We start from the raw sequence: 19532 nt of genomic DNA, 5'->3' as shown, positions 1-19532 counted from the left end.
AACAGAATTCAGCCAATATGTTCCAAAAGAATTCATAATGAATGTATGCCCTGTTGAACCCGAATTCAGAAAGCAAAATATAGCTGATACGATTCAAGCCATTTTTCCTCCCCTTCCAATTGAAGAAATTTGGAATTTTATTCCACAAAACCCAAGAAAAGACAGAATATATTATGAATATATTCTTGTAGCCACAAATTCCATAAGTATAACACACAAGGAGTTTGAAGGAAATCCATACAGTCAGATAAAAATATTACAAGTCCTTACTCCCACCACTTGAGGGTATTCTCCTTATACAACAAAAAATTTTCCTGAAAATTATAAGGATCAGGTTTATAATTATTTTGATTATAAAGAAGCCTGGTTCAATGTTTTGTATTATAAGAATTATAATCACTCCTGGTTTTTCTTGTTCGAACCAAAAGTGTCCAAATACTTTTCCAAAATGGTTCCTTGAATTTTCATATTTTCGGACCAGTTAAGAAAATACTACCCGAAATTGTTGAAGAAGGCTATAATCATTTCAGAGAAAATTCAAATCTCAAGGAAACAGAAAAACCCTTTTGGTTTTTCTACTATATGAGAGTATCATGGATCATGAGTTGGTGCTTTTCTGTATTGGATTAAAGGCAGCTCTGTCCTACCATATTTTACCTTGTAAGGACATTTAAGGTAAAATGATAGGATAAATATATTCAAAATTTTGCGAGCAAAGAAGCAGTTATAAGAAAAATACAAGGATTATTGAAAAGAGTTACACATGAAGTAAAGCAGAAAGCTGAAGAGTCAACATCATTTCAAACAGAGAAAAATAGATTAATGACACAACTGACAGCAGCAAAAACAAGAGAAGAATGGGCCTCGTTAATCAATGATGCAGCCTCCCAAGTAGCGTCAGATGTAGGGTCATCCATTCAACAATTAGAAACAGAGGAAGAGAAAAATATAGAACAAGACATTTGTGGAGCCGATTTTGAAGATTTTCAATTAGTGGTTCATAAAAAGAAATAGAAATCAGTGTCATGTTCTGCCAAAAGAAGAAAGCAAAAAAGGATTATGAATAAAATAATCAGACAGGCTATCATGAGAAAACTAAAGTGGAAACAAGATCGAAGAAATTTATTGCATAAAGACAAAAAGAAAAATGGGAACAAGAAAAGGAAAGAAAAAAGCTGAAGCATTTATGGTCTGACAGGGAAAAAGTAAAGTCACGGGGTAAGGTTTAGTAACCGAACCCTAACCATTATAAATAATCTAAGGTTTAGATAAACTAGAGTTCGTAATTCCTCTATAAATTTCGTTTCTCTTTCAGTTTATAGGTATCAGGTTCTTTTGTGTGCTTTTCTCCTCTTCTTCCTTATCTTCTAAATTTCACAATCTTCCTACTCCTGTACTCCTTCCTTCATTTCATTAGAAGCATACCCGCTGTACCCTTCTGTTTAATAATATTGTGAAGTTTTATTTTATGATTGTGTTTTGTTTTGCTATATCGATCTGTTTGGGCCGAACCGCTCTTTTGGTATCAGAGCCATTGTTCATTTTTATTTGTCTATTTATTTGTTTAAACTATTTTATTATACAGTTTTACTTCTTTTCTGGTGGAAACGTTGGAAAGCCTAAGAGCCCGTACCTGACAGTGAGTGTAAGTCCGTTGGATTAGGCAGTGGTGTTCCTGTCAAACTTAGAAAAGTAAAAATAGTAGGATTAGAAACAGTTGAAACAAATTTATGGATTGGTTTAAAAAGATAATTGGATCTGATTCAAAAGTAGTAATTGAATAATAGATAAAACTAAACAGGGGGTATGCTTACAATGAAATGAAGGAAGGAGTACAGGAGTAGGAAGACTCTGAAATTTAGAAGATAAGGAAGAAGAGGAGAAAAGCACACAAAAGAAGTTGATGTTCACATCATCCTTTATCCTTATAAACTGAAAGAGAAGTGGAATTTATAGAGGAATTTCGAACTCTAGTTTATCTAAACCTTAGATTATTTACAATGGTTAGGGTTCGGTTACTAAACCTTACCCTGTGACTTTACTTTTTCCCTGTCAGACCATAAATGCTTCAGCTTTTTTCTTTCCTTTTCTTGTTCCCATTTTTTTTTGTCTTTATGCAATAAATTTCTTCGGTCTTGTTTCCACTTTAGCTTTCTCGTGATAGCCTGTCTGATTATTTTATTCATAATCCTTTTTTGCTTTCCTCTTTCGGCAGAACATGACATTGTTGCTATTTCTTTTTATGAACCACTAATTGAAAGTCTTCAAAATCGGCTCCATAAATGTCTTGTTCTATATTTGTCTCTTCCTCTGTTTCTAATTGTTGAGTGGATGACCCTACATCTGACGCTACTTGGGAGGCTGCATCATTGATTAACGAGGCCCATTCTTCTCTTGTTTTTGCTGCTGCCAGTTGTCATTAATCTATTTTTCTTTGTTTGAAATGATGTTGACTCTTCAGCTTTCTGCTTTACTTCATATGTAACTCTTTTCAATAATCCTTGTATTTTTCTTATAACTGCTTCTTTGCTAGCAAAATTTTGAATATATTTATCCCACCATTTTACCTTAAATGTCCTTACAAGGTAAAATATGGTAGGATAGAGCTGTCTTTGATCCATTACAGAAAAGCACCAACTTATGATCCATGGTACTCTCATATAGTGGAAAAACCAAAAGGGTTTTTCTGTTTCCTTGAGATTTGAATTTTCTCTGAAATGATTATAGCCTTCTTCAACAATTTCGGGTAGTATTTTCTTAACTGGTCCGAAAATATGAAAATTCAAGGAACCATTTTGGAAAAGTATTTGGACACTTTTGGTTGAACCAGAAAAACCAGGAGTGATTATAATTCTTATAATACAAAACATTGAACCAGGCTTCTTTATAATCAAAATAATTATAAACCTGATCCTTATAATTTTCAGGAAAATTTTTTGCTGTATAAGGTGAATACCCCCAAGTGGTGGGAGTAAGGACTTGTAATATTTTTATCTGACTGTATGGATTTCCTTCAGACTCCTTGTGTGTTATACTTATGGAATTTGTGGCTACCAGAATATATTCATAATATATTTTGTCTTTTCTTGGGTTTTGTGGAATAAAATTCCAAATTTCTTCAATTGGAAGGGGAGGAAAAATGGCTTGAATCGTATCAGTTATATTTTGCTTTCTGAATTCAGGTTCAACAGGGCATACATTCATTATGAATTCTTTTGGAACATATTGGCTGAATTCTATTTTCTTTGAAGAAGGGCTTATTTTTGAGCTTACAGCTTGATCATATGTCTGTGGTTTAGAAGATTTATCTGATACCTAATCTCCCATTTTCATTGGTCTGTCTAGCTTTTGAGGAGTGTTTGGCTATATTGTAGCTTTACCTTTTCCTTTATCCTTCTTATTCATCTTTTAATTTTCTCTGTAAAAATTCTCTTGTTAAAAAATCGGGTAAAGAATTTTCTTTTCCTTTAATAAATTGTATTTTGAAATCAAAGCAAGATAAAATAGCTTGCCATCTGGTAAAAATCTGTTTTGACACAAGATTTTTAACATCTTTTTTTAAAACATCTTTAGCCGCTTTATAATCAACTTTTATCAAAAAATTTTGATTTATTAAATCTTCTTGAAATTTTAAAATTTATAAAACAATTGATAAAATTTCTTTTTTTATGGTGGAATATTGTTGTTGAGCCTTTGTCCATACTCCAGAGTGGAATCTCACTATTTTTTCTTTTTCTTGTTCTAACTGTTTCAGGATTCCTCCATATCTTATTTCAGACGCATCAGTTTTCACTATCTTAAAAGCTAAAGGGTTAGCTATTCCTAAACAGGGTAAACTTTTAACTTGGATTTTTACTTGTACTATCTTTGTCATATTATTCGACGAGTTTGGTGGATTCCTTTGCAATTTCTTAAAGAGTGGGGCAATTATTGTCCTAATTTGCAGCAAAAAATTCGCTACATAATTAAGACATCCTAAAAATCTTTGCAATTGATTTTTATCTATTATTTTATCAGGGAATTTATCAGCAAATTCTATGACTCTGCTGGTTGGCTTTAGACTTCCTTGATAAATTTCCATACCAAGAAATTTTATTCTTACTTGAAATAATTTCATTTTACGAGCAGAAACAACTAAACCATTTTTCTTAACAATATCAAAAAATTAATTTAAATGTTTAAAGTGATCTTCAATAGAATTGGAGAACACTAAAATATCATCAATATAAAAAATTGTAAATTTACTAAAAGGATTAGAAATATCATTCATTATTTGCTGAAATTCTGAAGGAGCATTTTTTAATCCAAATAGCATTACGTTCCATTCGTAATTGACCAAAAGGGACTGTAAAAGCAGTTTTATATCTATCTTTTTCGCTTATTTGAATTTGATAATATCCTGACTTCATCTCAAATTTTGAGAATATAGATGCATTAGATAATCTTCCTAATAAATCTTTTTTAATTAGGAATAGGATATCTAATCCATTTTAAAACTTTATTTGAAGGTTTATAGTTTATGACTAATCTTAGGGCTCCTCTTTCTATTTCTGCTGAATTTTGAACATAGAAAGCATAACAACTCCAAGGAGACTTACTTTGCCCGATTAATTTTTTTCTCAAGAAGCTATTGAATTTCTTGTTTACAGTATTCAAGCAGTTCTTGATTCATTTGTATTGGTCTAGCTTTGGTGGGAATTTGTTTTTCATTAAATTTCTCTTCGTAAGGTAATTCAATAGTATGTTTTTTACGATTCCAAAAAGTATTGGGATGCTCAGAACAAATTTCCTTCTCAAATTCTTTTGTAAGAATATCAATCCTTTGTTGGATTTAAGAATTTTTTATTTGTTCTTCTATTCTCTTATAATGAATTTCTTTATTAATGAAATTTATTTGATTTTGTTTTCTCTTAATAGTATTAATCCTAAATATAGATTCTTGTTTTAGCATTTTAATCTCTTTACTAATTTGAGGACTAATCCATTTAAAAATTATTTTCTTTCTAGCTATCTTAGTAATTATACCTTCTATTCCAACTTTAAAAGGTATAATTTGTTCTAAAAAAGGAGTTCCTAAAATAGCAGGTTCACTTAAGGTTTTTACTAACATGAATATGTTTTTAAAACATATTCCTTGATTGCATATATGCGCATTTGTTAATTTATATTTTATATCAAGATGAGAATTATTTGCTGTTTCAATTTTTTCATAAATTTTCTCATAATATTTAGTAGGAATTAATATAATCCTTCTTGAATGCAATTCATATCTGCACCAGAATCAACTAAAGCTACAATAGTTTTAGTAAATTCTTGGTTTATAACTATACCAACTTGGTAATACCATTTTCTATAAGTTATTTGAGATATTATATTAATACATCTATCTTGATTAATTTCTGTTGAGGTTTCATTAATATCTTCACTATTTTTCTCTATTTCAGGATTTTCAATTAAAGCCTTTATTTGTAATATTTCATTATCTCTCTGTATTTCATTATTTTTTAATTCTTTAATCTCTTGCTTAATATTTCTAATTTCTTCCTATAATTGTTTTACTCCTACAGTTTTATTATAAGAGTTATCAAATCTTTTTATTATTTTATTTATACTAAGAGGTTCAAATGTATAATCTAAATTATTTTTATCTTCCCTATCAATAATATCCTTTATTTTTAATAAATATTGGTTTTTTATGTTTTCATCCTGAATTTTATCTATTATTTCGATTAAAAATTTTAAATTTTCTTTGTCTAGGATATTTATTTGTAATTTTTCTGAACAATTACAAATTTTTTTCTAATTCTTCTTCTTCTTCTTCTTCTTCAAGAATTATCATTAATATTAATATTAAAATTTTTTTCTAATTCTTCTTCTTCTTCTTCTTCTTCAGAGATTTCTGGATTAGATTCAGAAGATTCAGAATAATTATTTTCTAACATTATCCTAAGCAAATTTTGTTTATTTTCTTCACTGATTTGAAGTTTTCTATTTTTTTTTCCATTTTACATTTAGACACATAATGTCCAAATCTTCCACATTTATAACAAACAATATCTTTATCTTTTTTATTTGGGTTTTATTTTTCTTATAGGATTTATATTTTTTATTTTTCGGAAAGTGTTTATATTTTTTCTTTCTATTTTTGTAATAGAAGGGTTTATCTAAGGATTTATAATGCTTTTTTCTTTTTCTTATTGAAGGAGCTTGAATTTTTTCAAAAACATATTGTTCACAAAAATCTCCTAATTCAAGCTTTTCTTGTTTAGTTTCATTATAAATTTTCTCTTGCATTTTTATATCATTACATAATTTTAATCCTGTAATATTAATAATTTGTATTATTTCTCCTTATGTTAAGGCATTATAATCTATAGCTCCTAATCCTTGTCTTTGTTTTATTTCATTTTTTACTTTTTCAGCAAAGAGCTTCGGTAAGCCAGAAATAAATTTTTCTTTCCAGATTTCCGAATTAGCATCTTGTCTTTGAAAAAGTTTGGGTATAAAATTATCTTTATACCATCTGAAATCTGCAAGGGTTGGACATCGCAGATTCATTAGTTCAGTTAAATATTTTTCTTGTATTCTTGTTGGTTCTCCTACAAAATGTTTTATTATAGCATATATAAGTTGAGCAATATTATCTAAATAAGTGGTTTGAACTTCTCCTTCTATTTTTACTGAATGCCAAGTTTTTACTTGATGTCTTTCGATTTTTGTGAGAACATTTTCCCACCAACCTTTTAGACTTCCAGTAAAACCTTGTGTTATTAATTCAAATATATTATTATCTTGAAGTTTATTTATCCGATAAGCTGCTACAGCCATAACTATCTCTTGGGCTATATTCATTATTTCATATTCACTTAATCCATCTATGTTCCACTCATATATGGAAGATCCATCATAATGAGATGCAGACATAGTAGATCTTTCTTCAAATTGAAGATTCGGAAGAGTTGGTCTCGGACAATAACTTTTTATGTTCTTATATTTGGGTTTCGGGTTAAATTTTACTTTATTTACCAACATTGTTTCCTCTTCTTTTCTTATAACATTTATTCTATCCTTAATATTTAGTACTTCTAATTTTTTACGAATTTCTTTTAAAATATCTATGTTTTGTTTATCTCTTACTTCCCATTTTCCTAAGGTTATTGTTTTAGCTTGTTCAGAGGAAATTGTTTCATATTTAAATATTGGTCGTTGAGGGTCAACAGTTTTGATTTCTGGACTATTTTGTATTGAAGAATTATCTAATCTATCTTCTATTCTATTTAATTGTTGTCCTATAGTTTGAATTGCTATGTTTGAATAGTTGTTCTCTTGAACTATTTTTTGTAACTCTTTATTTTCTTGGGGATTAACTAATTTTAATGGTGAGGCTATAACACTTGTTTCTCCTATTTTATATGTGATTTCTTCTAAAGGAGGGTGAATAGACGTAACAGAATTGTTATTTTCACATGTCCAATTTTTTGTTCTTATTGAAGTCATATTTACGGATGGGTGATTGTTCTGACTAAAAGGATTAAATATTTGGTTATTATAGGTATATTTTTCTAACCATATAAAAAAGTCTATATGTTCTCTAAGTTGTATAAGTTCTCTATAATATTCTTGTTTTATTTCTTCTAGTTTTTCTTCATCAAAGGTCTTAAAATACCAATTTCTTTTTTCTTTATTTTGTGAGGACATAAACATTTTTCTAAGAATATCTTTATTTAATTCAAAACCTTCTTTCCTAATTACCATTAAAGAATGATATTCTGTTGAAGGTTTAAATTCTCTTTCTATTTGTGATTGAGTTTCTCATTCTATGTTCTCTGTTCGGTTGTTTGGTGATTCTCTAACTTTAGAAGGTTCAGCTATATAAATAGGTCTAGGAATGTTTGGTGTGAAATCTACTCCTTGTAATTTATAATTTATACTAGAATTATCTAAAGAAGTTCTGGGTATACTTATAGGAATGTTTTCTTTTATTTTTAAAGAGGTAGATCTATTTAATATTTCATAGGTAACATCTCTTTCAGATGTAGTTATTATCTCCTTTAATTTTCCTTTTCTATTGGGGTTGGTTTGGTGAGTTTTGGGAAAATCCATTTATCTGGAATTTGTATTTCATTATGTTTTATTTTCTTAGGTATGATAACCGAAGTTTTGGAAGGGTCTCCTCTTTCTATCAACATAGTTTCTCCTTTTGGGCTTTCTTTTTTAGCTTTAAAGTTTTGGTGGGTTTTTTGTATTTTAAATATTATCTTATACTGTACTACCATATAAGTAGTACCTTTAGCCCAAGTTCCTTTACTTTCTATTTCCATTACTAAGGCTTCTCGGCAATTATTATCTTTTAATCTAGTAACATAATTTGGAAAACAATCAAAATAGATTGGTCCTTCAAATAAATTTGACTGTATAATTCCTACTATTGATTTTTGAAAATCTTTTTCTTGTCTTCTATCCCTTAGACAAATAAATATAGGTTCGTCTAAACCTAACCAAAAATTTGAGATATTTTCTAACAAATAGAGTAACATTCTTTCTTGATCCAGTCCTAATTACAAGGAAAGATTTTAAAGTTTTATTTGATATTAAATGCAAGATAAAGATGTAGTAGTTAATTTTTTTTTTTCAATATTGTTCCTCCTTAATTGCACAAAGTTGTAATTTCAAGATAAATTTTATTGTGGTCATTAATTTTAATGAAGAGTAAAATTAAAAAGTTATATTTTTACAAGTTTAAGAATATTAATTATCATTCTTTAAGAATTGTGAGTTTGGTTAATTTTGTCTTATAATTAGGGTTGATGAGAGAAATAACTTTTCTTAAAATACATTAAAAAAATTCAAATTAAACGCCTTATAAATTAGATTGGGAGAGTATCAAATTTGGCTTGGGCTTTACGCTTACTTAGGACTAACGATGCATGCTTATTTAACATCAGTTAATTAATGGGTTGAGTCAAATAATTGTTATAGAACATGAAATTGATATTTTCCTGAAAGGTACTTTTAAATAAGCATTCCTAATTTTTTTTTCTGCCACTGTGTACCCTCAATGGAATTTATTCATTAAATTTCAAAAAATAAAGAATGAAAAAAATATTAAAATAGAGATATACTTCCACCAAATCACAATATATATCATTGTTAATTAATTCACGGTTTATCAAAATTGTTATTTGAAACCCTGATTTCTTAAAAATATTCACATCCTTTCATTTATGTTCCTTCAAGATTCCTAGTAACACATGGATCGTCATTAAATAAGGAAATTTAAAGACAATGAATAAAAAAAAAAAGCAAGGGCATCAATGGAAAGAAAATATAAAATATACCAAATGCTTATATTTTAAATTAAGTAATGCTTCTAGAAAGTAATTTACACTGTGTTCTAAAGGGATTAGCGAGTCATTACATCATCTCATGTTGGTGCATCATACTAAGTTTTCTCCAATTTTTTTTTTTTTTGGTAGTTTATGTGCAGGTTCTTTAAATTTATGGGAGATTGGCTTCACTCGTATTCCGATGTACTTTCTTTGCTTCCAAATAGTTGAATTTCTTCAGGTCCAGAAATAAATTTAATTGCACGTTATTTTGAGGTAAAGTGTGATCGCATTTGCTTATAGCATTTATAAAATTATGAATTTTGATCTATGGTTATATATGGCTTTCAATTTTGAACTATTTTTTATTGGGGAGGTCAGTTAAAAAAATTATGATAAAAACAAATTGAAATTAATTCTTATCATCCAAAATTACTACTAAATTTTACGAGAATTGCTATTCCTATTATATTTTAAAAGTTAGTAGTATTTTTTTAAGAAAAATAATAACTGATTTTTCTTGAAAAGCAAGCAAGCTTTACAATTTTAAGCGGCATTATAATACATACATACATACATACATACATACATATATATTGTCTAATACTTTAAAGTTCTAAAATATTATTACTATATTAAAGAAATAGCAATAGTAACCGTAACCGTAATGATGAGAATTTAAATTCAGTAAGAGGTCTAAGAACTCTTACTCAGTGAACGTGGAACGTTCCACCAGCCATTAAAAGACTCGTTCCGCCCATGCCTTCCCTCCCTCTCTACCATATCACCCAAATACATGAAAATGCTGAGATGATATATATATAGAAGAAATAAATTTTGAAGAAGGTAATAGAGTTGCTGAAATAATGTTAAGAAATTATTATTATAAACCCAGAAGAAAAATAAATAAAAATCAGCAGCAACAAAAAATGAATATAAATATGGCTAAAACTATAGAAGAAATTAGTGAAATAGAATTTAGTGAAACAGACCAATAAAATGAAAAATGAATTACAACAATTAGAAGAAATAATGGAAATAGAAGAACAAGAAAAAAATAAAAGAGTTAAAAAAAGAATATCAACATTTGATAAAAGATAATTATGAAGAAGCTTATATAAATATGCAAAATTGAAAGCTATATACTGTGATGGTTTGAAGGAGGAAGTCCTGTGAAAGGTTGAAAGTTGGATTGAGAGACTTCTAACTTGATAATTCTCTGTATGTAAGAGAACAGAAAGCCTTTACATGTTCTTCTGTGACCCAGATCATTATTGGTCAAACCCTGTGGTAATACATAATTAGCTAGTTCAGTTATGGTATCAAAGCTTGTGTTATAATGATGTTTAAAGGAAGATAATATGAACTTCTTAATTTCTAATGTTTATGTTTGTTAAATTTCTCAGCTATCTGTGTTTATTATTTGCTTTATGATTATTGAATTATATATATATATATATATATATAACCATGAGATCTAATATTTCAGGAACTAAAGGTTATTCAAAATACACATGCAAACCATGGTCGAGAATTAAGGTACTTTCGTCAATCTCTTAGTCCAAAATTCTCTTTTCATCGATAAATTGATCATAGAACAACACCAGGTTTTAAGGGTATACAAGCATGCTAACCAGATTTTAAAAAATTAAATCAACATCAAGTTCAATTCCACCTTTCAACACAAGCCCTCAATAGACAACAGCTGCATGTCTCAAAAAAATAAAAATAAATGAACATCAAATTAATAAAAACATAAAAAACGGCTTCAACAAAGTTATTTAATGATTACTCAACTCATGATTTTTAAGCGTATGAAAGATAAATCAAAGTTACCACACTCCTTAGCTTGAATGCTCTCATGTGTTAGTCACCTTTCACAAATAATGTAAATCTACATAATTTATGACAATTCGCTTCTATTAAACGTTAAAGGAGTCCATTCAAGCTAACTTCAGAAATTCAACTTCCCAAATCTCACTTCTAGGATTAATTCACTCTACCCAAACCAAATTCCACCAATCTCTAATCTAACTAGCCAGTGGCAAAGCCAGGACTTTTAAGTTATGGAGGAAATTTTCTTTTAAAAATTTAATAGTTTTAAAAGTAATTTAATAATTAAAAGATAAATTATATAGATTTATTATATTACTGAATTTTGAGGTAAAAAGGTTGAAAAATTTGGACTCAAGTTTAGAAAAGTATTTTATTGTGTGGAGATTTTAAAATACAAAAATGTGTATTTGGTTAAAATAATAAAAAAATTTATTACATATTTGTTTTTTGATTTTATGAAATATTTATATATCATTCATAAAAATAATTTATGATGTATTTGTAAATTCTATGATATTTTCTGGCAACTCTATATTTTTTTTAAAAAAATATTACTTGTCCACCCATATCTAATTATTTTTAAAAACTCAGCTTCGTAAAATAAATCTACAATATATATATATATATATATTCAGCTTCTGATTATTTAAAAAAAAATTAAGCAACGTGATAAAATTTTTCAAAAATAAGTGATTTTTCGGTTAAAAATACTTAAACAAATGCATTCTAATTCGCATATGTGTAGTCAGTTATTTTTCTGTTTCATATTTATGTGTGATTTATTGCAATCGATCAAGCATACTTACAAAGTTGATAAATGATTTGCTTTAGTTGGTTCGTGTTTGAATTATTCATTTTAGTTCTTTCTTCGTTGATTGTAGATTATTAAAATGAATATATTAAAATGAGAAAAGAAAACGAGTTTGGGTAAAGAGAGGGGTATTTTTTTTTTTTTGGGACCAAAGAGAGAGAAAGATTTTCCTACATGAATCATGAATGCATCATTCAATAATATTAAAATCTTAAAAATGTTATTGCAAGTTTTGATTGCGGGTGTGCATGGGACCAAAGTGGACGGGATTGGGATGGCCTTATCCCATGTCCTGTCTTGAAATGTAATCAAAATTGGATTTTAATCCTATATCTTGTCCCATCTAGGATTAGGAAATCCTAGTAAAAGAAAGATAAAATAATGAGAATTTTTATACATTTAGCATAAAATATAAAAAAAATTATTCATTTAATCTTTCAACTTCCAATTCTTCTCAAATCTGGCTCTTTGAGTTCATGTAATCCTTACTCTATGTTTATTAGTCCTATAAGCTATTCAGATGACCATAACATCCTCCTAACTCTTTCATTCATCAATTTTTTTCCATTTCTAACCTGATTCTTTAAGCTAATTTGAGTATAAACCCTTAAAGTTCAACCAATAAACTTCAAACCAATCGCAACACCCAAGAGTTCTTTTAAACCTTTTCCTTAAGTTCTCACTCTTTAAAACTTCCTGATTTAGTTTTTCTATTGATCAAACTTAAAGAAATTAGGGTAGAAACGTAGCACAGGGCGGTACGAAACTTACCTAACAAGTCACTCACCGAAGCAAACTCTAAAACTCTTGATAATTAAAGCCTTAGCAAAGATGAGCTTCCTTTCCTCTCCTTTGTGCGTTTTTCTTACTTTCTCCTCTTATTTTCACAAGCTAAGCATGTCAGCTTTAAGCAAAATCTGTGCCATATGTCGCGAGGTGTAACCTCCGCCTATATCAACTAGATACAGGAGAAGATTAACAAAATTACCATATCAAATACATCAATCAGTAATCAAATATTTTGTTTGAAAAGTTTGGACCTAAGACTTGATTGCAAAACTATTGGAATCACAACACATTTAGGCAATACAACGGAAGCAAATAACATGCATTTATAACCCTAATTACATGTATTTCAAATTACAAAATCAGGTCAGACTAGGGGCCATGCACCGCGGCATGCTATATATGCATTGTGGCATGTGGCAAAAGCCACACGCTTGACTTTCTATGTCATGTGCGGCGGCATGAGACACCATGAGCCACGTCACATCAGTCTAAATTTGCTAGTGTCATTTGACAACAGAAATAGAGAATTTTTGGTGTCTGTCATTTTCACATACAACATCCAATTGGAGTAATTCAAGCATCCATATGAAGTTTATCTCATCAGCTAGCTAATGAGAGAGGTTCCCGAGCATAAAAATTTACTTTTTACAAAAATTTCACACACTCAAGTGCTCAAATCATTCCCATTATCTCATTAGACTACATAAGGCCTTGAACTTAGTCCAAAAGAACCTATTATACCTGATTGACTACATTTCATCACATATATACATGTATATCAAAATTTGGCCATTCAATAGTCCATTTTTATGTTTCATAAAATCTCACCACTAAACACATTTTGGCCTATTTGGCCTTTTCTCACCACAAATTCTTTCCATTCACTATTGTCACATTTACCACATCATCCCAACTCAATCTTAACCACAAACTACTCATTTCCTCATAATTTCACACATGGGCTAAGATTCACCAAACTTAACATTCAATAATTTATAACCATTTAAATCATGCATGCAACCCTACGGCAACTTATCTATATATATTTACAAGTTTTTGATTCATTACACATACTCTGAGTTCACATGGCTTCAACAACTCTTAGCCGGTCTTAACTCTTTTCGTTTATCTTGATCACTACTTTATCTTGTAAAAATGTAACCACGAGGCTGAGATAAAAATTTCAGTAACAAAATAACTCACTCCTATTGACTATCACATGCAATTATATAAAAGTAAAGCATATGTACCATTAAACATAACATATGTCACAAGTTTTAATTTTTTTTAATTTAAAATAGCCACATTAGATGTGGCAAGTGATGTGGCGAAGTATGTAGGTCAAATAACAAAGGTTAATGGTCAACGTAGGCTTTCTATCACAACAAGGCAAAATTGTCCTATTTTTAAAATGTTAGGATAACATTGTGTGTTTTAAAACATTAGGATACCAATTGCCCCTTTTTAAAAATGTCTAGGGTAGATTTGTATTTTAGTCTAATAGAATATTAGAAAAGTAAAAAAAATTATAAAAGTTAATTTTTTTAAAAAATATGTTTTGTCATCTATAAAAAATAATAAAATAAAATTAATATATAAATATATTTTGGACAAGACTAGATGTCTGGATGCTCAGCCCGAGTCCCATTCTGTCTGGACACCATTTTTATCCCTGTCCCATTATGTTCAACATAATGATTCAAACAGATTTTTTTTTTCTTTTTAAAATTTTTTCTGAAAAACTATTCTATAGAATTGTTTTGAGAACATAAAAATAGAAACCAGAATCAAACAAGCCCTAAAATTTTATGTTTTTATTTTTTAAATTTAAACTATTTTTTGAATGATTTAATAATTATAAAATTAAAATTATTTTGTATCATTCTTCATTTAAAGTGAAAATTTTAATAATATTTCGGCCGTGTTTCTTTTTGTTTTTGAACAAATCCCGAGCATCATAGGTTTGTATAGATATGTCCATTGCTTTATAAAAATAAGTAAATCAAGTGTCTACCAATGTGTAAGCAGCTCTGTAAAAAATACTATAATAAAATTTTTAATATTCATCATTACTTTTAAAATGAATTAAATAAGTGAATAAATTTAATGATATGAAATATAATATATAATTAGTGTTATGTATTATGAAAGGAAGTAACATTAAAAATCATATATCTAGTTAATTTTTAAAAATGAAATCACATGTTCAGAAAATATTAAACATATAAAACATCATAAAATTATAATAATAAAACACATTTAATGTCTTGAAATATTAAATATTGGATTCAAACAAAAAAAAAAGAAAAAAAAGTTGTGCGATGTGAAAATAGTAAAATTTTAATTCAAGTGATTTTTTCATGTGTGCACTATTAAATATTAAAATTTTGATCAGGCAACATTGGTACCGCCTTTAAAAAAAACCTTTGTTTTACTTTCTTTACTGTAATGATCAACTCTTGATGGTAGTATTCTCTTTTCCATGTTATTTATAAAACAATAAGTAAAATGCAAAAATAATAGAGTACTTTGGTCACCTTGTTTTTTTTTTAAATCTTTGTTTTACATTCAATACTAGAATGACTCTTAATGGTAGTGTTCTCTTATCCATATTAGATGACAACCATTGGAGAAAGTGTTGCAACAAATCTTGTCTAAATATTTGTGAATGCAACACTTAAGGAAGCTAGCTACTTATGTTGCTCCAAGACTCATGTTGAGAGCTTTAAGAAAAAAAAGACAAAATTGGAAGCAAAACTAAAAACAGTGCAGGAGAAGATTGAAGATGCCAAAAAAAGAAATGAGAATAAAGTTGTTGCTGAAGTTCAGCAGTGGATAGAGGAAGCTAATAGTGTCATTAAAACAGACATGAACACAAAGAAGAAATGGTTTTATGGTTGGTGTCCTAATTGCATTTGGCAATATAAACAAGGGAAGATGTTGGCAAATAAGATGATTGATGCTATAGATCTAATTGAAAGTTGTAAATTTGATAAAGTGGCATGTCTAGCTAAACATCCAGGCATAAGCTCCATTTGCGTACCAAATTTTATGGTTTTTGAAAGTAGAAAGTCAATATCCAAAGAACTTGTTAAAGCATTGATGAATGAAAACTGCTGCATGATTGGTTTGCAAGGCTTAGGGGGCACAGGTAAAACCACACTTGCAGCACAAGTGGGCGAACAAGTTAAAGAGTCCAAAGCATTTTAGGAAGTCATCTTTGCAGTTGTGCCTAATCCCTTAGATATTAGTGAGATTAGGCAAAGAATTGCAAGGCAATTAAATTTTTGATTGCCAGAAGGACAAGAAGAAGAGCATTTGGATATTTTATTGTCCAGAATTGCTAAGAATAAAGGGAAGATACTCATAATACTAGATGATGTTTGGGAAAAGCTAGATCTTAGAGGCATAGGGATTCCCGATGGTTGTGATCAAAAGAATTGTTGTGTTTTGATAACCACACGTGGTACCAATGTTTTGTGAAGAAATAAGATGCCATCTTATAATTGAACTACCACCATTAGATGAAGTGGATGCATTGAATCTTTTTAGAGAAAATGCTAGATTAGAAAGTGACGATTCTTCCAAATTGGATATGGCAAGAGAAATTGTGAAGGAGTGTGGAGGACTACCACTTGCAATTGTGGCAGTAGCAACGATGTTCAGAGGTTGGAATCTACAAGAATGGAAGAATGCTTTGAAAATCTTGCAAATCACTGAGTCATTGCTAAATCTTCATCAAAACTCTGGGCCATTGCTAAAGGTTTATAGAAGTTTGGCATTAAGCTATAATTATCTTGCGGTTGAAGCCCAATAACTCCTCTTGTTATGCTCTCTCTTTCCAAGGGATTATGAAATTCCTATATGCCTTTTAAGCAAACTTGGTGTAGGATTGGGCCTTTTTAGGGAAGTTGACAGCTACTCTTTAGCAAGAAGAAAAGTGGTTCCTATTAAAAGTGACCTTATTAAATCTTCTTTGTTATTGGAGTAAGGAAAGTTGTGTGAAGATGCATGACTTAGTTCATTGATGTGGCCTTACAGATAGCAAACAATGACATGCAAGTGATCATAAAGCCAAGGACAAAATTAAAGCCAAACTTGAAATTTTTTTTTTTTGGAGTAATAATGACTTTCCCAATTGTTTTGATGGTGCAAACCTTGAGATTTTGATACTTTGGATAAAAGGAGAAGTTAAGGTGAAAGACTCATCCGTAATATTTCATGAGATGAACAACCTTATAATTTTGTATATGCTTTACGATGAACCTAAGGTGTGTTTCAATCTATCAACACAGTCACTTCTTTCATTAAAAAATATCCGAACTCTCATCTTTGTTGGCTGGAATCTAGGTGACATCTTTATTTTGAAAAATTTGCAAAGTCTTGAGGCTTTTGAGCTGAAAAAATGTTTAATATTTGAATTACCAAGGGAAATTAGGGAAATAAAGAAGTTAAGATCATTGAGTTTAAGAAAATGTGAAATTGAAAACAGCAGTCCTTTTGAAGTGATTGAAAGATGCTCACAATTGGAAGAATTATATTTTGTTGAGAATTACAATGTCAAAGATTGGAAGCGGGGGGATGACAAAGAAATTGATGAGGAAATTGCTTGGCAAATGTATTCTATTGCTTTGCCTAGTTTTAAATATTTTGCTAATGATGGTAATGGCATGTCAAATTGCTTTAAACCAAAACTCATTAAAAATTTAATATCAGAAGCCATGTTAAAGTACTTAGTAGGAAGAGCAGAGGTTCTTGAGTTAGGGGAAATTGGGCAAACAGGATGGAAATGTCTAGTCCCTGACATTATTCATATGAAAGATAAGCTCATGAATAATTTGAGGAAGCTTTATTTGTATGAATGGGCTGACATCGAGTGCCTTATAGATGCTAGTAAGAATCATTCTTATTCTAATGTGCTAGCCTTTTCTAAGTTGGAAGAGTTGCATTTGGATGGTGTGGATGTAAAAGAATTATATCAGGGTGATGTATCTTCTAGCTTTATCAAGAAGTTGCAGATTTTAAAGTTAAAGAAGTGTAAGAAACTAGACAACATATTCTTAGATGAAAGTCTCAAACTACCTCATTTGAAGGTCTTGGGATTGCAAGAATGCCCACAGTTCCAACCATCAATTTTTCGACGCTCTATTGCTCAAAGTCTAGTACAATTGGAAGAATTACACATTAATAGTTGTGGGGAGCTGCAAAGTTTAATTGCATGTAGTAGTTTGGGAGAGGAAATAGTTGATGTTGATAATGAAAAGAGTTATGGATTATTGTTTCCAAAGTTAAAATCTCTTAAAATTCAAGGATGTGGCAAATTAGAAATGGTGTCATCATTCCTACCTGGAGACCTTCCCAAGTTGGAAGATTTATATGTACAGGATTGTGAGAATCTAAAATACATATTTGGTGAATATGGAGATATGGATCAAGTTTCACTACAAGAAACTATGCTCCCTTCACTAATAAAAGTGATTCTTGGTGGAGTACCAAGTTTCATTAGCATATTTGAAAAATGCAATAAATGTATGCCAAGGCCACTTGAAGTTTTGAAAGAAGATTCGAAGAATAAAGATGAAAGCTCAAGTAAAAGAAGTGCCTTCTCATGGGCTCATGAGTGTTGCTTTGGGGCTCCAATTAAAGATACTAATATTGTAGTTTCTAATGCCACACTAAAACCCAGCACAATCTCACAGGTATGCTACTCTGGTCTTGTTCTCTTTGTTCAACATATATGTTTATGCTTTATAATTTTTTTTTGGCAAAAGTGATATTTGATTAATTAAACTTTCATTTTAGACTATGCTACTTGAATGGTATATTTTTCTCTTTTAACGCATGTTAGATCTAGAGGGGAGATGTAGTCATAGAACTATTCTCAATTGATTGATTTTACTGAAATGAATTAATATTTTAAAGTTACAAGGAAGTTTTAGAAGGTTTTAGAGAAATGGGGAGATAAGAATGATAGGTCATATTTGTTTTTATTTATAGTCGCTTTTTTTATTGTCAGATTTGTGTAGCTAATAGTTAAGCAAAATGCCAGGAATGAGTTAGTTAAAACTTTATTGCCCTTGTTAAATAAACTACTACCATAATTTATAAGGAAATAGTTTGATTTGTTAGTTGAAATAAAACTTTTGGAATGCATTTTGTTTAAGAATTTATTTTTTCCTTAATTACATCAAAGCACGCACTAGCTAATTATACTAAATGAAATAACAGTTAAAATAAAAATTGATTTTCTTTAACACTTGGATGAACGATGTTAAGTGGTGGGTCATTGGTTATTCATTAGATCTCTACCTTTTGTGATGGTTGAATAAGTGATTTGTGGAATTCCTTCATCCTTTCAATGGCAAAAATAAATAAAAATAAAAATAAAAATAAAAATAAAAATAAAGGTGTATTTTTGCTCATGAAGTATTCTTTGATAAATACTCAGCATTGTAAACTATTGGTTGGAGCAATTTTGCTCTTAAAGTAATTTAAATAAAGCATTTGTGCCTTTACTGTTAAATTTCCAACATTGACCACTTGAAATATTAACCAAGACTTTAATGTTGACTGTTAGTGAATTGAATGAAAAGGAAAAAATACTCCCTCTGTTTAATAATGTAAGGCATTTTTAACCAAATCTCACCCCCTAATAAAGTAGTTACCTACTTTCCAACTAACCATATCTTTCCATATTTATCCCTATTAAACAGCCTACAATAAATATAAGTCATTATCAATAGGGGCACTTTTGAAAAAAAGGTAATGAT

At 29.4% G+C, this 19532-nt stretch overlaps 1 protein-coding gene across 10 annotated transcripts in view; it reads left to right on the top strand.

Moving 5' to 3' along the window:
• The window catches only part of LOC129317800 (uncharacterized), a 40768-nt gene that overhangs the window by 3264 nt on the left and 17972 nt on the right, over positions 1-19532 (top strand). For 6 of the 10 annotated variants that reach the window (XR_008595055.1, XR_008595053.1, XR_008595050.1 and 3 more), the window contains exons 4-7: positions 3755-3831; positions 9477-9602; positions 10816-10865; positions 15379-18461. The gene's annotated coding sequence lies outside the window, so the exon portion shown is untranslated. The remainder of the gene's footprint in view (positions 1-3754; positions 3832-9476; positions 9603-10815; positions 10866-15378; positions 18462-19532) is intronic. The other 4 variants (XM_054962185.1, XM_054962183.1, XR_008595051.1 and 1 more) reach the window with 3 other exon arrangements.

The sequence above is a fragment of the Prosopis cineraria genome, unplaced genomic scaffold (genome assembly GCF_029017545.1).
Source record: "Prosopis cineraria cultivar Desert tree isolate PC_DT_omini unplaced genomic scaffold, ASM2901754v1 PC8, whole genome shotgun sequence".
Classification (NCBI taxonomy): domain Eukaryota; kingdom Viridiplantae; phylum Streptophyta; class Magnoliopsida; order Fabales; family Fabaceae; genus Prosopis; species Prosopis cineraria.
The sequence above is the reverse complement of the archived record's forward strand: the minus strand, read 5'-3'. Positions and strand labels throughout refer to the sequence as shown.